Source organism: Heloderma suspectum, chromosome 3, assembly GCF_057233095.1.
Source record: "Heloderma suspectum isolate Gila_16-S chromosome 3, 16-S_ref, whole genome shotgun sequence".
NCBI classification, from domain to species: Eukaryota; Metazoa; Chordata; class Lepidosauria; order Squamata; family Helodermatidae; genus Heloderma; species Heloderma suspectum.
This window is the reverse complement of record NC_139460.1, coordinates 22,038,793-22,052,862: the sequence shown is the minus strand read 5'-3', so window position 1 is coordinate 22,052,862 and position 14,070 is coordinate 22,038,793. Positions and strand designations below refer to the sequence as shown.

The window sequence follows — 14,070 nt, the reverse complement described above, 5'->3', positions numbered from 1 at the left end:
AACAAAGCCCTATGAGGAGAGACTAAAAGAACTGGGCATGTTTAGCCTTGAGAAGAGAAGACTAAGGGGAGATAGGATAGCGCTCTTCAAGTACTTGAAAGGTTGTCGCAGAGAAGAAGGCCAGGATCTCTTCTTGATCATCCCAGAGTGCAGGACACGGAATAATGGGTTCAAGTGACAGGAAGCCAGATTCCAGCTGATCATCAGGAAAAACTTCCTGACTGTTAGAGCAATACGACAATGGAACCAATGACCTAGGGAGGTGGTGGGCTCTCCCACACTGGAGGCATTCAAGACGAGGCTGGACAGCCATTTGTCAGGGATGCCGTGACTTGGATTCCTGCATTGAGCAGGGAGTTGGACCCGACGGTCTTGTAGACCCCTTCCAACCCTACTATTCTATGAGTCTATGATTCTAGTTGTAGTGTCAGTAGGGATGTCAGAGAATTTCTCCACGAATCTCGGGGAGGCCGAATGCCAGCGCATTCGGCCCCCCGAAATTGGTGGAGAAATGGTCTGCCCCCCCCCCAGGACAGGACTTACCTCGTGCAAATGTCCCTGGCGGCGGCTCTGGCAGCGGCGCGGTGGTGGCGGCTGTGGCAGCCGGTCTTCTGACCGGCTGCCGCCGCCGCCATTTCCAAGTTAAAAAACAACAACAACAAACGTGATAGGCTATGTAAAGATTTACGTAGCCTATCACGGCTAGCTTTTAAAAAACACCGTGATAGGCTACGTAAATGTTTACGTAGCCTATCATGGCTGAGTGAAAGAAAAAAAACAAAAAACCGCGCGTACGCAAATGGCGCCAATGGGCGCCGCCATTTGCGTTCCTTATTTTGGCACGTGTAGTCTGCGTAAACATTTACGTAGACTACAGCGAAAATAAGGGGAACGCAAATAGCGTTCCCCTTATTTTCGCCGTAGTCTACGTAAATGTTTACGTAGACTACACTTGCCAAAATAAGGAACACAAATGGCAGCGCCCATGGGCGCCACCATTTGCGTACACACGGTTTGTTTTTTGTTTTTTTCCACTCAGCCGTGATAGGCTACGTAAACATTTACGTAGCCTATCACGGCTGACTGCAGGGACGCAAACGGCGGCGGCTACGGCTGCCGCCATTTGCATCCCGGCAGGTCAGAAGGATTCGCGGCCGGAGGGACGGGGCGCCTCCCCCCCGGCCAGAATTTCGGCAGGGAGGGACGGGGCGCCTCCCCCCCGGCCAGAATTTCGGGGGGAGGGACGGAGCGCCCCCCCCACCGCGAATCAAGCTTCTGGATCAGGTAAGGGACTTTCGTACATCCCTAAAGTTGCAGCTGGCTCTTTCAATTTCTCAGAGAGGTTGTAGCCGAAGGAGCGCCCTATCTCAGGGGTGGGCAACCGAGTGCCCTCCAGATGTTTTAGACTACAACTCCCATCAGCCCCAGCCAGAACGGCTAATGGTCAGTGTGATGCTGCATGTATATATGTTATGAATCTGTTATGTATGCATTAACATTATGACTCTGTATTTTCTGGTAAGTAGATCTGGAGATGAGTGGCATGAGCAACAGGAACTATGTTGTATTTGCATATGTGAAATGATTGGCTGAGTGAATGGTGGGGGGAATGGTGTGTGATATATGAACAGGGAGCAGTGCCTGTGGAGTTTAGATAGGGAAGAGTTAGGGCTTGTGAAGAGATAGATAGTGCCTAGGATCTGTGTTTATAGGATCAGAGTGGTGATTGTGTGTGTGTGTGTGTGTGCGCGCGCATGCAAGAAAAAGAGAGAGAGGATCTATAGAAGCTTTTAAAGTGATTTATTAGTGGAACTCGATTACTTGTGTGCAGGAGGAGAATAAAGTGGTTATTTACTGTTTAACACCTTAAGTCTGTAAATAATACATATTTCTCTGCTTTTCAAAACCCCACGCCTACAGTTCATAGCTTTCAAAGGGCAAAAGTGATAAGAGAGTAATATACTTCAGGATAAAAAGCCAGTGTCTCCTCAACATCTGGAGAGTAAAGGTCTGGGACCTGAGGCAAAAGTCCTGGTGGCAGCATTACAGTGTGCGTAGTGGGAGGTTTTGCCCTCTGTGGGAAATGCCTTATAGAAAAGATATTCACACTGGTAAATAGGCAGGAATGCCACAGTCAGGAATCATGAGAGTAGTGGTCCAGAACATCTGGAGGGCACTAGGCCCACCCCTGCCCTAACTAATTGAGGTGATCAAACACATCAGAAGCGAGCTAAGTGTCACCACTAGTAGATAATTTGAAGCAGAAGTCATCACTGCAAGACTGTGTGATTAGGCAGGATTGCTAATGAACCAGAAAGGACATGGATGTCCCATAAGAGGGACAGCTTAAGCAACTTAAATATGTCACAATGGGGGATGCTTGAGGGCAGATCTCACAGTGCTACCACCTTGATGAGTGGGGCTGTAGCTCATTGGCAGAGCAGATACTTTACATGCAGAAGGTCCCCACTTCAATCCCCAGCATCTCTAGGTGGGGTTAGGAAAGAATCCTGCCTGAATCCCTGGAGAGCCACTCCAGGCTCCATGTCCATGTCAACAACACTGGGCTAGACAGACCAATGGTTCAACTCAATATAAGGCAGCTTCCTGTGTTCCTAATCCCTTTCCCAATGTGGTACCCTCCAGATGTGTTGGACCACAACAGCCCCAGCCAGTATGGACAATGGCCAGGGATGATGGATGGGACGTGCGGCACAAAACTTCTGGAGGGCACCACAGTGGGGAAGACTGACCTAACAGCTTCTTTACTCATTTTGGGCCAAACTAGACATGATCCCATTTATCGCACAATTGCTGTTGTGTAATTGATCTTTCAGCTGGCTTGGGGCAGAGAGGGCTACAACCCTTTGCATGCACCATGATTCCAATGAGAATCATACCCCATAAAGCCTGGGATTAGCAATGGCAGGAAAGCACCCATTGCAAATAGCAAGCACAGAAGAGGGGAGTGCAATTCTCATCAGGACCATCGTAGGAGCAAAAGGTTAAAGCCCCTCTTCCCCCATGCCATGGTTTTGACCCAACTCCCCCACCCCCAAACACCCACAATTTGTTAAAGAAAGACCAGGCATGTAACAGCAAACTGCATGACAAATGTCACGTCTAGTTTGACCCCAAGATGTGTGGATACTGCGTGTAGCATATTTCACACAATACAGAGAAGAAAAATGGAACAAACCACCGCCATACAAACTTCAGCAAGAGCTTCTTATGCAGATAGCTTTGGATTTTGCTTTGCTCTTGGCTCAGCCAGCGTGTTGCTAAAGTAATTATTACATTACCTCATCCTTGGCTTGGAGCCCCGTGTTATCATGCTGAGCAAGTCTTTTTGGGAACATCTTGAGTGGGCTAAATGTTTACAGCTCAACAATGGTTAGTCACTGAACCAGCCTCTTATTTAAACCCATCTTTCAAACTGCAGTTTTGCTTTGCTTTTTGCTTTGCTTTTTTGCTGTCAAGGCCTGAAAATTACTGAGATGAATTTTAATAAAAGGAAGAGAAGAAAAATGTAAACAGCAAAGTTAGAGCTGCGTGCCGATAGCAAGGGAGATAATTCTTGGATGAGCAGTTGCAATTGCAGGCCAGTCCTCCAGCTCAGGTGATGAGAACAGACTTAGGGCACTTCTACACCAGCCTAAAATCCTGCATTTAAAAGGGGGCTTTCTGCTTTCATTTTAAATGCAGGATCACGATGACTCCCTTTTTCACATGCTTCCTTTCCCCCTCATATGACCCCATATCTGAGTCTTCCATTATCTTTCACTGATCTTGCTCTTCTTCTTGCCTCTTCTACTCTTTTCACAGAGGAAACTGAAGCAGAACACAATAGAGTAATTTGATAGCTCATTATCTGCAATCTATTTAAAAACAGAACAAAGGGCATTTAGTGCAGGAGGGTCACGGCATCATGTAAAGAGCCCACAAACTTCCATGAAGGAGTAATCTCAATCACAGGATAAAAGCTCCGTGTGATGAAACCCTTAGGATTGTTAAGGGCACAATCCTATGCATGGTTAGACAGAAGAAGAGGCCTATGCCCCCCAGCATGCCCCAGCTCAACAAAATTTACTTCTCAGTAAACATGCATAGGATTGTGCTGTAAGGACGCAAACCCTAGCGTCCTGAGGAGAGCATCCAAGGGGTCATAAATAATTGTGTGCCTCCCTTTCTGCAGGCGGAGAAGGAGGTCTAATGTTTGATGCCTCCTTATTTGACCAGTGGAAAGCTCCCCCACTATTACCCGCCACCATCACAGCTCAGATGGTGGTAGGGACATGTCAGTGTGTGTGTGTGTGTGGTGGATTGGGGGACTCTTGGATCCAGTAGATCCCAAACTTTCTTGTCCCCTGACAAAGGGGGCAAACTATGCCAGCCTTGGAGCTGGTGTGGTTATTTCCCCTCTCGTTAGAAGCAATGGGAGGGGAAATTTTAAAAGTCCAGTCTGTCCTGCTACCCAGCCTGTCCTGCTACGGCTAGCTTGGGGCTCAGCCCTGTGGCAAACTACTGCAGCCAGATTAATTATGGGGACCAGAAAGTCTGAATATATAACACCAATTCTGGCCTGCTTGCAATGGCTGCCTGTATGTTTCCGAGCCCAATTCAAGGTGCTAGCTTTGACCTATAATACCCTACATGGCTCAGGGCTGAAATACCAGTATGAACCTACCCATACGCTACGATCATCATCCAAGGCTGTCCTCCAGGAGCCTCTTCCGAGAGAGGTTCAAAGAGTGGCCATAAGGGAGAGGGCCTTCTTGGTGGTAGCCCCCATCCCAATTGTGGAATGCTCTCCCCACTGAGCAGTGGAGGCTGGTGGCTCCAATGTTAGTGAGGCTGTGAATCCCCTCTGGGTTTCAGTCAGAACCAGTCAGAACTCTAAAGGAGCTATCCAAGGTGGTAGACCTATTTGGGGGTAAGGTTTGACACTGGGTTCAAGCAGCTTGGATAGCTTCTTTAGAGTTCTGACTGAAACCCAGAGTGGATTTACAGTCCCACTGACATGGGAGCCACCAGCTCCCACTGCCACCGAGGTCAAACTGGTGCCAACATTGTCATCCTTTCAGCGCCAGGTTAAGACTTTCCTCTACTCTGAGACATTTGGCAGCATATGATAAGGTTTTAACTGGCCGTGAGATTTTTATTCTTGAGTGTTTCAAATTGATTTTGTAAATGGTTTTTATTATGATTTATATTGTATTTTAAGGTTTTAATCTTTTGTAAGCAACCCAATAAAAATCAAAATGAAGATGAAGACCCTGACATTACAGAGCCCAAAGCCTAATTCCTAGAGTGGCCTAGGAAGCAGTGCTCAAAGGATCCGGCCTGCTTCTTAGGACACTGGGGGCACTCTAGGGATGAGGCTTCTATGGCAGGAATCATATTGTCTGTTTTTACAGCAGTTTTTCTTTTTTTTTCTTTTTTTGCATAACAGCTGCAGCAGGAAGGCTTGGGTTAAAGCTTGGAGTGAGCTGGTGTGGGCATGTGTGAGTAAGTGGTGGGGAGTGAGTGAGCGAGTGAGTGAGTGAGCGAGGGGAGAACTGAGTGGATACTGCACCAGTTGCTGACTCCTGCATTAAACTGAAGGATTTTCAATATTAAAATGTATACAAGACAAGCACAGTGTGGGTGAGTTATATGTGGATATGGGTGCACACACGTACCCCAGCAGACCCCTGATGTGGCCCTCTGGGCCGACAAAGTTGTGCACCCCTAGTATAGATTAATAGATACCCATTAATAGATAAGTCTCGCTACCACAGGACATAGTGATGGCCACCAATTTGGATGGCTTTAAAAGGGGGTTAGACAAATTCCTGGAGGAAAAGGCCATCAATGGCTACTAGTCTTGATGGCTATGTGCTACCTCCAGCACCAGAGGCAGTGGGCCTATGTACACCAGTAGCTGGGGACATGGGCTGGAGGGTGCTGTTGCGCTCATGCCCTGCTTGTGGGTTCCTTGTCGACAGCTGGTTGGCCACTGTGTGAACAGAATGCTGGACTAGATGGACCCTTGGTCTGATCCAGCAGGGCTCTTCTTGTGTTCTTACCCAACTGATATATAAAGCAGGGAAGTGGCCCTTGGCCTGATTTCAAAAGCCCACTGCGTTTGATCAGTTCGGACCTCTGGCAAGGGAGATCTCTCCCTTCCCTGGCAGCCTGCTGGGCACTGGTGTAGCGGTAACTTTTGAAGTGCAGGCACTCATCATGATAGTCCGCATAGCCATGCCTCTGAGGACAGTCCAAAAATGCAGGCAGTGGTGTTGACTGCTATCAACAAACCAGTTCTAGCAGTTTTATCTCCACCAGAGCAGGCCTTTTGTAATGCTAATGGGTCTTAATTGCCCATTCCAGACCAAGTCACCCCAAAATACTTCGCATAACAACAGAGAACAATATATTGTAGCTGGGAAAATTCATTCCCCCCCACTACTGTGAGGTTTACAGCTAAGCTCAGAGGGAACAGGGAATTCTTGCGGGGAGGGGAGATGACATCAGCGTCCCCGCTAATAAAAAAGTGCCAGTGCGGCATCCTTGCGAGCCCTGGCTCATTACATCACTGCCACTGGGCGGAAAGGAAGAGGGAGAGAGACGAAACGGGGTGGCAGAAAGAGAGATGGAAAGAGAACGAGGTGGCAGAAAGAAAAGGGGTGACCCACCCACTTTGGGACCTGGGCCTGCCCACAGCTGGCCTCAGCTGTGCTCACCACCAACATGCAGCCCCCCGACAGATGACCTGCAAGGGAACACAGCCCTCTGTCCATCCTAATGTAGAGTCTAAAAGAAACCAACACCTACTACAAATGAAATCTCATACTGCAGACTGTGATGCCTAAACTCTTGCAGAGGCAAGGCCTGAGTTGTGAGCATACAATTCAGGAGAGATGAAGGCTTAAAGCTTTTGCCGCAATTAAATAGGATTAGGGAACTTGAACACAGCCTGGAACAACCGTGAACTGAAAAAACAAAAACCCTTTGCTAAGCTTCTCCTTCCAAGCCTGGAATGCATTGCAGGCCTGGGAACCAAGCAAAATAGCAGAGGGTAGAAGGGCTAAGCCAGATCTTCCCCCATGTTTATTCAGAAGTAAGCCCCACTGATTTCAATGGGACTTGCGTCCAAGAAAACATATGCTTAGGATTGCATCCAAATGGGTCTTTTGCCCAGTCAGTCAAAGCATGCCCAATCACGTTTTTATTGCTGTAGTGAGATACTTCCATATGGCTCTGACAATCGTGCCATTGCGCCTGAATACATAATATATTTGGGGGTGGGAGAGACACAAGAAATATGGCACTGCTGCTGTTTGTCCCTTTAATTTTCTTTTTAAAATCTGGCTAGATGTGCACTCCAGAGCAGAAGAGGGGTGTGCATAATCTCCAAAGAAATAAAATGACATTGAGAGCTGCTGAGGAATGACAGATGTTGAGGGCAGAACCAGATCCAGGGTTTGTCTATAGGCAGGGCTGGCCACTAGTTTGGTTGGTTTTAAAAGGGGGTCAGACAGATTCCTGGAGGTAAAGGCTATCAGTGGCTACTAGTCCTGATGGCTATAGCCTACCTCCAGTATCAGAGGCAGTATGCCTATGTATATCAGTTGCTGGAGAACATGGGCAGGAGGGTTTTCTTGCACTTGTGTACTACTTGTGGGTTCCTGGTGGACAGCTGGGTGAACAGAATGCTGGACTAGATGGGCCCTTGGTCTGATCCAGCATGGCTCTTCTTATGCTCTTAGGTTTCCCAGTTTCTTTAATCCAGCTCACTGCAGACATTTACATCCTACTCTAAAAAGCATCCAGCTGCACCAGAGGATACCTTACTCATCGTTTTTAAAAGTTTCCATCCAGTTGCAACTCCTGACCAATTTGGACCTTCTCAGCAAATCAGTTCCCAGTGTTTTCTTGGATTGATGGACATGCCTTGTTTTAAATAAAGGAGCTAGTATCCCCAGTGGGTAAATTACTACAGAGGCGGGAGTTTCCTATCCTGCATCCAAGGAGTCCCTGTTTATCTTCACAACAATCCTGCGAGTTTAAGGTAAGAAAGAGCAATTGGCCCAACATAATGGGCTGAGATTCATGGCTGAGCTGCGATTTGAACACAGGAGTTCTGATCCAAGTAGGGTGGCCACTTTTACATCACCAAAAAGATAGGCAATGCATTACCCCCCAAAAAGGACAAGAGATGACACACATTTGCATAAAGTTGCTTAAGATTTATTTGCATTACCTATTGTAGCAAAATTTGAAATAATGACTATAAAATTTGCCTATGCTGGCAAATTTAGAAATAATTACTATAATTTAAATAGCAATACAATACATCTCACCATTGTGGGGTAAATTGTGACCAGGTGACCTGTGCACCTATTCAGTCTGCTGTCCAGGTGCTAACCCTTGAGGGACAACTCCAGGGATCCTGCTACTTTCCCTTATGGGGTGTTTTTTTAGTTTTAAACTAAAAAACTAACTGGACACTCCTTCTAATAGAAGGCACCTTCAGATAGAAGACTATCCTTGCAGAGCAGGGGTCTCCAACCTTTTTGGCTCAGTGAACATATTTGGAAATTTGAAAGAGTGTTGTGGGCACTCTCATGGAATGGCTGCCATGGTAGGGGGGGCAGCCCATTCATAAAATGACTGTTATGGTGGGCATGGCTGGTCACAAAACACTCATTTCCCAGAAAGCAAATTGATGAGATTTAAAGAAAAGTAACTTGTCCAAGAATGTAAGTACAAGGCAGAGGTGGGATATGGCTCCAAAACACTTTTAAGAGCCTAAATAAAGATGGCGCTGGAAGACTGCACCACTTTGTAGTGTGCCAGCCACCCAGTTTTAAAAAAATGGTTTTAATTTTTAAACAGCTTAAGAAATAAAAATCAGGAGGGGCAGGGAGCTTGGTGGTTACCAAGAGAAGGTATCCATGGACACCAAGTCAAAGGCCCCAGAAACACAGGACTCTAAAGTAGGAAACACGGCCATCCTAGATTCAGGTTTATCCGCTACACCACATGGTCATCATTATCATTTTTAACCTGTTAAGTACCCTACAAGTCTAAGCAACAGGTGTGATGTGTCGCAAAGAAGTGACCTGGAAAAGGCAAGGCAGTTGAAACTTCAAGGATCAAGTTTTACCTGTATTCCTTTCCTTAAAAAAAAAAAAAAAAAGAATAGTAAGCCCTAGGGCTTAGAAGGCTGACAAACACCTCAACTGACAACCTGCCACATGAAAGGCCCCTTCCATTTTAAAAAAAATTGTATGCATTTATGAAGGCGTCTGACTTCTCCCTGACCTCCAGTCCTGAATCTTCCCTTGTCCATAAACAGCCTGGGCTGGTCCAAGTACTCAAAATTGCAGAGTGGGATTCCTTTTGGGTTGAGCCACAAATACACTTCCCCCTGCCACACACAGGTTTTATTCAAGGGGCAAACCACATAGTGTGCACGGATGCATGTTAACATGCTTCTTTGTAATGTGCAATAGTTGTGGGAAGTTGTGATCTGGAGGGAGGGCAGTGGTGAATGGAAGAAGGTGCTTTTAGGACAGGGGAAGTAGCACTCCAGATGTTTTGGACCTAACCATTGGCTTCTGGGAGTTGAAGTCCAAAACATCTGGCGCTCTACCTTGTGTCCATCTCTGCCTTAGGCCAGCTGAGAATAATTGCCCATAAGAAGCTGCCTAATATCAAATCAGACTACTGGTCCATCCAGCTCAGTATGTCTTATGCCAGGAGTAGGCAACCTGCTGCCCTCTGGATGTTTTGGACTACAGTTCCCATCAGCCCCAGCCAGCAAGACCAATGATTGGGGATTATGGGAGTTATGGACCAAAACCTCTGGAGGGCTCTGGATTCCTTACCCCTGGGAATCCCCTGGATACCCCTGGGAATCCAGATTCCCTACCCCTGGGAATTCCCTACCCCAATGATCGGGGATTATGGGAGTTATGGTCCAAAACCTCTAGAGGGCTCTGGATTCCCTACCCCTGGTTTATACTGACTGATAGCACGGCTCTCCACAGTTTCACACAGGATCCTTTGCCAGCTCTACCTGGAGATGCCAAGGATTGACTCTGGGGCCTTCTGCATGCAAAGCAAGTACTCTGCCCTCGAGCTACTCTCCCATCTAGCACAACATTTGTCCAATCCACCCTTCCCCAACCTGGTGCCCTCCAAATCTGTTGGACTACAACTCCCACCATCCCTAGCCAGCATGGCCTCTGACTACTCTGACAGTGGCTCCCCAGGTTCTCCAGCAGAAGCTCTTTCTAAGGATGGATGGTGACATTTGTTTGCTCTGAACAGTCATACTAACGTACTCAATTCACAGTTCCCAAACCAATATGTGAAACATACATGTACGCCAATGTAAGCCCATTTCAGAATTTCGCAATACAATTCCTAACTCAAATAATGCACACAAAGATGCATATCTTAAGGCAAAGTGCACACAAAACTGCATGGGGGGGCAGTGGAATCACTTGCAAAAAGTTCACATGCTGGGGAAAATGTCTACCAAAATGTGTGTATTGAAAGAAATGTGCATGAAAATGCATAAATGTGCAGACTTTTTTGGGCCAAATTTGTAAACTCATGCAGAAATGGACCAAAACAAACGTATGGTTGAGAAACTGGTCAAAACCTGATTTTTGAACACTTTCTCATTTTTGACCAGTTTCTCATTCTCATCACTCGCTCTTTCATATCCCCACTACCCGATCCTTAAAAATAAATCTGGAGGTGTCAGGGACTGAACTTTTGTGTACCATTTGAAAAACTTCCTGGGCACAGCCACAAAATGGTTGCCGTGGGAGGTGTAGCAAAGGTCAAACAACCTGCCCAAATGACTGAGTACAGAGGTGGAGTCTGAGCCCCAACCCACTAAACAACTCCTTTGTATCCAGTTTTCAGCATTAACAGAAATCTGTTTTGCAGCAATCCCATTTGCTGGTAAGACAATATGTTAATTTTAAGTGCAAGGGATGGGACACCTTGGATAGGACACCCCAGAGAGGTGTCTGGGGGCGCATTGGTGCCTGTAGGCACCACGTTACCTACCCCTGGTACCAAGTATGTGCTCTACTACTGAGCTATGGTCCCTTCCCTAAAGGGTGCTTAGCCCCAAGCTTCCCAGCAAAGTGAGTAGGCAGGGTAATGCAGGAGGAGGAACTCAGGCACCAAGTCATGTAAGCTTTAAAGGTAAGCGCTGACGATTGTGTTTGGAAATGGAGCGGAAGCACTGTAGCTCTTTAAGCACAGGTGAGATATGATCTCAACATTGGCCCTAGTATATATTTAGACAGATTGATTGATTGATTGATTGATTGTACCACCCAATAGCCAAAGCTGCCTGGGTGGTTCACAAAAATATCCTAGTACACCCTTCCCCAAACAATTGTTTTGTCCTCCAGTTGTTTTTGGGACTACAATTCCCATAATCCCTTGTGATTGGCCATGCTGGCTGGGGTTGATGTGGGTTGTGGTCCAAAGCATCTGGATGGCATCAGTTTGCCCACCCCTGCCTGAGAACATTATATTAGAACCAGTTCAAATTCTGTTGGCCTTCAACAACAGAAATGGAGAAGCGTTATGGGCATAGGGAAAGCCTTAGCCACAGATGCCTCAGCCACGAATGCCTTAGCCCTTAAGTTCTTAGAGACCAGTGACACTTGTAGGTTTGGGGAGGCTGTGTAAAGTGACTTCCGATGGGCACACTCTTATGTTGTTGACCCCCCACCCCCACCCCCACCCCGGGCAGCCCTACTATAAAGCAAGGTGAAGCGGCTGCTCATGGAAGATTTTGGGTGCCACTACAGCTGGTGTAACGTTCAGACATCCATTCCATATTTTCTAGTAGTTCTAACATATCATAATATGGAGCAATTCCAGCCTAGGGGTTTTTTTTAGGAATCTCTTTCTCTCTGTTCCCTGCATTTAGATGTCATGATTAACCATGTTTTATTGTAGTGGGAACAAGTCCCCTCCCTGGGGTTGCACGCTCTCCCTCTCCTCCACCGCCTCATGGAGTCTGGAAAAGTTTTCTTCTGTTTTTGATTAACAGCGGCTTGTCATGTCACCTGAGCCGGACAAACTGTGGTTAATCTTAACTACAGTTTGTTTGAAACATTACAACTTCAAACAGTGGTCCATGAAGCTGGCTTGTTTCAACAAACCATAGTTTAAGATGAACCACAGTTTAAGTTTGGGCTGACATGCTGAACTACGATTAGGGTGGCCATGGGGCCTTCTTTACAGAGGACAGTCCTCTATTTCGAGGCATCCTCTGTTCGAAGAGCTGGCTGGGCCAAGTCCTGTCTAAAGCTAAAGAACCCTAAGAAGGGCGAACAGCAGGGCCTTGAAGTGGCCCATCAACAGCATCTGGACAGCAGACTGAGCAAGACAAACACACAGGTAGGGATGTACAGATTGTGTAAAATCTACTCCATCTGCATTTTTCCAGGTGCCTTTCATTCCGTCATCTGCTCATCGACAGAATCGGATTTTTGTTAGTTTCTGAATTCGGACAAATTTTCACTTGTGCAAATTTGCGCTTCCGAAAATGTGCAAATTCCCCCCTTCCCCCATGGGCAAATCTCCCCAAAGTTTATAGTTTAATTCTTCAGCCTATGGAGGAAATTCACATTTTGGTTGTTTTTTAAAATTTTGCATATTTTTCTATTACTAAGTTTGTGCAAAATTCGGGAAAGTTAGAAAAACAGCCTATAACTCTGCAGAATCCATCTGACTGGGGAAAACCAGTCCACTGCAAAATCTGCAGGTCAGATTCATAAAAAACTGAACTCATTTTATTCCATTGCGGATTTCCATTTAAATGATTTCCAGACTTGCCAACATGGAGAAAAAATGTCATTATTTCTAGATTTGCTGGCATAGGCAAATGAGATCCATTGCATTTCTATTGAAATTATATAGCAATTATTATTTCTAACTTTACATCTATATGTTTTTTTAGCTGATACATTTCCTCTCTTTTGGCGATGCGTAAGCAGATGATCTGAAATGGAAAGGGAAGTTTCCAGTCTTCTTGCAGCTGTGCCAGAGTGGAGAGGAGAGGAGGGGAAAAGCATTCAAGGCAGTGGGGGGGGGGGAGGCTAGACTCACTGCCTTCATGGTAAACCATGGTTTATTGTGACATCTGAATGCAGCCTCTCTTTCCCCTCTCTCTCCACAAGCTAAACCTACTCAAGCAACACTGAGAAATACTGACAAGCTTCATTCTAAATCAATCTCCTCCAACCTGGCGATCTCCAGATGTGTTGGACTGCAAGTCCCATAATTCCCTGCCAGCATGGCTGGGGATGATGGGAGTTGCCACCCAACACATCTGGATAGTGCCTGGTTCAGGGTGGCTGCTCAATACTTGTTGCTACAAAAATTGTTTTAAGAAAATGATACGTTGCCCTGAAAATGTTTCCATTTTCTCAGGTCCCTGAAGAACATTGCAGGTTGCAAAGTGGGAGACTGACCCCAAAGACAAAATCTGCTAGGAGGTTCTCTTTGCACAAGTCCCTGTACCTATGCAGAAATTAGAGCCTTGGGTGCACAAGCCTATCTCCTCCCACAAGACAGCATGGTTCTCATCAAACAAGAACAAAGAGGACATGCAAACAGCTACTGGCGATAGGCCGTGATTTGTTTGTTTTTCTGCCCCAACTGCATTTTTCCACTGTCATTTTGAATATGACCTCCAGGAGACCCACTTCCTTGACTATATATGGCAAACATCTAGCTGACTGAGGGCTTCGGGTTTCACAGACAATGGAAATGGCTGTTTCTGGGCACACACCGTAATAGAGAAAATTAGCCCAAACCAGTCAGAGTCTGAATTTTCACTGGATAACAGAAGGAGAAAATATTGTATGCACCGAAAGCAATGAGATGTAAGAACTTTCTCTACATGGATAAAACCCTGAAGTGCAGAACAAGCTGGCATATATGCAGGAGATCCTGATTCGTGCTTTTTGAAAAGCAGCAATCCTACTTGGCTACATCTAAGAAGTCACAGAGGTAGAGAAAGTGTTCCAGATATGAGGT

The 14,070-nt window shown here is 46.3% G+C and overlaps 1 protein-coding gene across 2 annotated transcripts in view; it reads left to right on the top strand.

Moving 5' to 3' along the window:
- FAM76B (family with sequence similarity 76 member B) overlaps window positions 1-14,070 on the top strand; it is an 87,356-nt gene that overhangs the window by 39,773 nt on the left and 33,513 nt on the right. Inside the window, exon 14 of one of the 2 annotated variants that reach the window (XR_014788960.1) lies at window positions 13,462-13,964. The exons of the other annotated variant lie outside the window; for it this stretch is intronic. The gene's annotated coding sequence lies outside the window, so the exon portion shown is untranslated. Of the gene's footprint in view, window positions 1-13,461; window positions 13,965-14,070 lie in introns of those variants that run through there. 2 annotated transcript variants of the gene reach the window in all.